The 6,000-nt window shown below is 39.1% G+C and overlaps 1 long non-coding RNA gene across 1 annotated transcript; it reads left to right on the top strand.

The window, feature by feature from the left end:
• Positions 1-1,140: 1,140 nt before the first annotated feature.
• Positions 1,141-1,708, top strand: LOC106319297. The gene is made up of 4 exons (XR_001265458.1): positions 1,141-1,156; positions 1,238-1,292; positions 1,524-1,568; positions 1,655-1,708. It is a non-coding gene; the product is annotated as an uncharacterized LOC106319297 (long non-coding RNA).
• Positions 1,709-6,000: the final 4,292 nt, after the last annotated feature.

The following is a 6,000-nucleotide window of genomic DNA, read 5'->3' on the forward strand; positions in this document are numbered from 1 at the left end:
TATATATATAATGGTTTTCATAGCAGTGTTTGCATTTTTTACTATAAAGTTCATAAGCTATAGTCTGAGATTTGAGTGAGAGAGAAGAGAAGAGGTTTAGGGTCTGAGATTCTCTGAAGAGGTCGCGATAAGCAAGAAATGGTTAATTCACTTCAACCTAAAACCATAAATGTCTTCTTAGCTCCGCAACACACGCACATGCCTATCGGCTATCTCTTACATGTTACATTCACCGTTACGCACTCACTGTTCCCTAATTTACTATCACTATCACCTTAGTCACATTTAAAATAGTATAGTACGACAATTTAAAAACACATATTGGCAAGGAAAAAAAAACCCTTCTGTAGTGTTATCCATCAGAGTGTAATATAAGCAACAAATGAAAATGTGTTCCTGACTATATAACTTGTATTAGTCAGGCCGGCGTTCAACATTTTATCGTTACTCGATAGTAACATAAAACATACTCCCTCCTCTAAGATATGTAAGAGAGTTTTTATGTTTCAAAATACAACATGTTTTCATCTTTTAGATAACTTTTAATCTTTTTTTGATCAAAAATATAACTTTTAATCTTATTAAAACTGTATAATAAATTATTATTATTAGTGTATTTTATAATTAGTTAGTTATTTTAAATTCATACTTTTAATGATACTGTCTAGGTAAAAAAAAAAAATCTTAGTATTTATGTTTTTAACATAGAGAGTATTAAGTAAAAACAAATGATTATTTTAATATGAGAAACCCCAAAAATATTTTGAAAAATACTAAAACAATCAGTTAATACCAAGATGGTAATTTTTTTTAATATACATGTCATGCTGTAAATAATTAACACTTTTAAGTAAAACATTAGTATTAGAAATTGAAATGAGTTAACAATAATAATGCATATATATGATTGTTAAAGACCCAAGACCAATTTAAGATACTATTGGGCATAAACCCGAAACATCTAGCTATTAAACGGGCCTTATTAGCCCAACTATTTTTACCCGCAAAACGCTAATTAAATAGCAGCAGAAGCGAATCTAAACCGTTAATTTCCATCGCTTATACAAAAACCAACGGCCAAGGATGAGAAGAATAAGAAGAGCTCCTCTACCTCTAACAAGCCCAAGCGTCCACTTACTGCTTTCTTCATTTTCATGTAATCTTCCTCCTTGCATACTCGCCTCGTGTTGTTGGTTTTTGCTGGTGCTTATGTGCTGAGATTATGCTTACATTGCAGGAGTGATTTCCGCAAAACTTTCAAAGAAGAGAATCCTTCTTCTAACGTTAAGGATGTAAGCTGTGACAAAGTTTGTTTCTTTAGCCTGATTAATATGCTACTAGTGTTTATGAAGATTTTGTAAACTATATGATATTAGGTCTTAACCAAGTTTGTTACTTCACATTAATTAGTTTGCTTGTGTTTATGAAGATTTAGTAGACTGTGCTTTCTCTATTTGTTTTACGTTGTAACCAAGTTTGCTACTTTACATGATTAGTATGCTATGTTTTCTATATGATTGTAGGTTGCAAAGCAGGGTGGTGAAAAGTGGAAGTCTTTGACTGAGGAAGTGAGTTGCTCTGTTCTTTGTTCCTCCTCTTAGTTTCATGGTGATTTGCTTATTGTGATATTACTCTGTATTCTTTTATCATTTAGGAAAAGAAAGTTTATTTGGTTAAGGCTGCTGAACTAAAAGACAGAGTACAACAAGTCCCTGGAGAGCAATGAGGAAGTATGAGTTTCTTTTATTAATTGTTTGTCTGTACATATATTTCTCACTATAACATGGAATCTTGAATCTTAAAGAAGAACGAAGATGTGAACAAAGAATCTGAAGGTGAAGAAGAGGAAGAAGAGGTTTTGGAGGACTACTAGATAATCTTAATCTCTCTTTTGGGTCTGATCTCATCTATCTATCTATCGGTGATGGTTCATTGTAGGCCTGGGCGTTCGGTGGTCCGTTCGGTTTCGGTCCGGGTGATTCGGATTTTCGGTGTTATGCTCATAAGTACCATTCGGTTTTTACTAATTATCGGATCGGGTTCGGTTCGGATCTGATTTAACCAATGTTTAAAATCGTTCAAAAATATATTTTTAAAAACCTCAAAAATTGACAAAAAAAAGTTCAAAAATATATAAATTATTTACAAATCTATTTAAAAATTAGTTAAACTATCTAAATTAACTAAAAAGTATTAAAAATAACAAATAAAACAAACTACAAAAATATTTTGAATACTCTAAAATATCTAAATCACCTTAATATATATAAAAACATTAACATATTTAACTAATTTCAGATATCTTCGGATCCTAATTCGGATTTCGGTTCGGGTTATAACCAAAGTCCAAAGTAGTAAGCTCAAAAGTCCCATTCGGATATTTCTATAAAACAGTTCAGATTTGGATTCGGTTTTTTCGGTTCGGGTTAAGATCGGTACTTCGGGTTGAGTTAAAAACGCCCAGGCCTAGTTCATTGTATATATTTTAACCTCTGTTTTCGTTAAACTAGTTATCCGAAGCTGCTTTGTGAGCAAGGAAAGTATTTTTGTAGCTCACGGAATGATAGTTCCTTTTGTTTAGACAAGTATATGTTTAAGTAGTTCTGGTTTCTGCTGGTTGAATCAAACTGTTGGTAATTTATTAAGATGGAAACACAAGTAGAGATTAAAACAATAGAATATAATAAGAAAATGAGTAAAAGACAAATAGAAGAAGATATCACCTATTTTTTTCAAGAATTACGTAAAGTGATAGGATTGAGATCAATCAAGTCAGCGTTGGACTGGCCACCTTAAAATGTGTGTTTCTTTTCACTTCATTGTCTTCCTGCAAGGTGGTAAGGGCTTGCTACACAAGCAAAGGTTATGAAGATAGAAGGGTTTCTATCTTTCTCTCTCGACATCAGCCTCCGTGACCTCCGGCGCGTGTGCCCTACCGCCACCGTCGGAGGGTTTCTCTTCCCATTCGCCTTGTTTTGCCTCTTCTTCCACCTCCGTCTATCCCTCTGATATGTCGACTCCCTCTGGAGAAATAGCGCCGCCGGCGAAAGCTTCCGGGGCTGGATCCGGTGTTCGTTCTAGATTTCTGGAGATGTCACGAGGTTGGTGAAACGGACGTGGTTAAGTGGTCGGATTTTTAGGGTTCTTTGCGGGTTCCAAGTTTTCCCCTTTCTTGGCTCACGTTGTACGAGACGGCGGCGCATGGTGGCGATTCCGGGGCTCCTCCTCCAGATCCGGTGTAAGTTCTATCAGATCTACTCCATATGGTCCGGTGTGAGATGAGGTAATGGTGTTTGGTACGGGATTTCTCCTCGGCGTCTTGGTGGATCTCAGCCTCTCCTCCTATTGTCATGAGAGCTTCGGAGATTTCACTACCCGAAGGCGCACTCTTAGGTGGTGGTTACCGGTGCGTGCCAGTGCCCCTACCGTTAGGCGCGTGGAGATCTGATGAACTGAAGCACGGTGTGGTCGTCTATGGCCCATTCGTCACAGTTGGGAGGATCTACCTCTCATCTCTGAAGTTTCTGTCAGGTTCCTGCTCCAGTTCACGGATGTTGCTGCCGGCTAGTTTTCATTGGTGTTCGCTCTTGTTCTTCACGGAAAGATAGTCGTCTCCTTGCTACCGGAGCGACCACAGGCGTTGTGAAGCTAACTGCCTTTTGGTTCTCGATAGCAGCAAGTGGTGAGGATGGTGTCAGCTAGGGTTGTCTCCGTTTTGCAGGTTTCCTCGGTGGTACTACTTGTCGAGCGGGCATTTTGGTAATGGAAGTTTTCAAGGCTCCCAAGTCAAATGATAGTATAGAAAGGTTGTCGAACCACAGAGAACTAGAGACTTATGCACCAAGAATACACAAGCTCTCTTAATCTAAGCAAACAGGAGATTGATGATTTGTGACAAGCTAAGCTCCTAAAAATATAAACAAGGTGATCTCAAATCCAATCAAGAAACAAGTGCAAGAACTCAATCAAGTGCTAAGGATGGATCCATGGGACTAGGGTTTGATCTTGGGGTGATCAAGATTCAATCTAAAGGTGGCAAACACACAATCAATCTATTACCTTATGCCTAGACACAACACTAAGCAAGCTCTATGTCTAGATGAATGCTCATTTGCTAAAATAATTCAAACATCAAATATCTTTGGTTGAATATTATTAAAGCAATCATTAGGAATGAATCTACTAGCAATCTTAGCTTCTTTAACAACAAGTTTCCTTGGTAAAGTAAACTAAAAGCCTAGGAGAGTTGTCTCAGGCATTTCATCAAACACCTTTTGGGTGTGAAATGTCTATTGATCAACTTTTGAGTGGCCAACTCAGAAGATGCATTATGAATACTCTACTAGCAAGAAACAAGATATATCTACCATAAAACACCTTAGATCTACACTTAATCACCCTAAATCACCCTAACCCATGAATCCAAAATGTGTCTACTCTCTAATCTTCATGAAAAAACCTTAAATCTATGTGAGATTCAAGGCTAATCATGTTTATGAAAAAGAAAAACAAGATATAAGATGATGAAATAATTCCTTCGATTGATTAAAGATTCAAATTTTACAAGATTGAAACAAAGTATTGGGAGAAAAAAATGAGATATCGAAACAGGTTTTTAGGTTTAAAACTATATATAAGAGATGCCAAACTCGAGCTGGTTTAGTGAATTAAACCGGGTCAAACCGGAATAAACTGGTCAATCATTTCTCTTCTTCTCCGCAGCGACGTTCGCATCCCGCTCCACCAAGCCGCTATGGTGATTGATCTTCGATGTGGAATTTGCCGAGCGGGTTCATCAAGTCGCTTCAATCACCCGCTCCAGCACACGTTCATGATGCGGCGACCTCACTAACCCGTTTTGCCAAGCCGCTGTGAACCTCTACGAGCTTGAGCTCCGATTCGTTCTTCTTTGTCTCAAGACCAGAGCTTCCTCTTCTCGGCCGCAGTTCGTCGCGTCTGTCTCGGGTCACAGGACCACCTCCGCCGTCTTACTCTGCCCCTCCGTCGTCTGTATTCATCTCCGTCGCGTCTCACCTCTGTCGCATCTCACCTCTGCCATGGGTCTTCTTCATCCTCATCGACTCAGGCTTGGCTCGTGGTGGTGGTTGAGTTCGTCTTCCGGCCAGTAGCACCGGACTCGCCCTCTGCAACTCTGGTCGTCATCTCCGTCGTGCTGAGCTTCAGATCGAGAAAGCTCGTTCTCTCCAATGGTGGGATTTAGATAATTTGCACATCTGGGCCTTCACGTTTCAGATATTCACGAAGTGACCCCGAAACTTTTAGATTTTACACCTTGGCCCCTCGTCTTCTGAATGTTCTCAATCTGGCCCATAACTTTCGAAATTGCAGATTTAATCACTGATTTTCGCCCGAGACTTTTAATTGTGTACTCCAAACCCTGTTAAATGCAAATGGACAAATGTATGCACTGTAAACATATAAATGCAACCTAAAATGACTTATATGAACTAAAATGACATACTAAAAACCTATAAAAACATGAGATATCACATTTCCCAGTGTCGAGGCTATTTCATTTGAATTTCTTCGACCGTGCCTGTTTTTTAGCGTGTGCACGTCTAAAGAGCCATCTGGAGTTAGTACACTACAAGAAAACAGCGACATACTGAGGGAAAAAATCGTCGGTATGTCGTCGGAATAACGTTATTCCGACGACATACCGACGAAATAAGTCCTCGGAAATAACTCCTCAGAAATTCTTTTTTCCCCGGAATTTCCTCGGAATTTTCCGACGGAATTCCGAGGAAAAAAATTTCCGAGGAAACTCCGAGGACAACAAGTTCGTTGGAAAGCTCCTCGGAATATACCAAGGGAGAACTTCCTCGGGATATTCCGATGGTCCAATCCTCGGAATTTTCATCGGGCATTTCCGAGGAACATGTCCGTCGGAAAATTCCGAGTTACGTATCCCTCTGAACATGCCGAGGAATGTGTCCCTCGGTATATTCCGAGGAACATGTCGCTCGGTATATTCCGAGA

This window comes from Brassica oleracea, chromosome C9 (assembly GCF_000695525.1).
Source record: "Brassica oleracea var. oleracea cultivar TO1000 chromosome C9, BOL, whole genome shotgun sequence".
NCBI lineage: Eukaryota > Viridiplantae > Streptophyta > Magnoliopsida > Brassicales > Brassicaceae > Brassica > Brassica oleracea.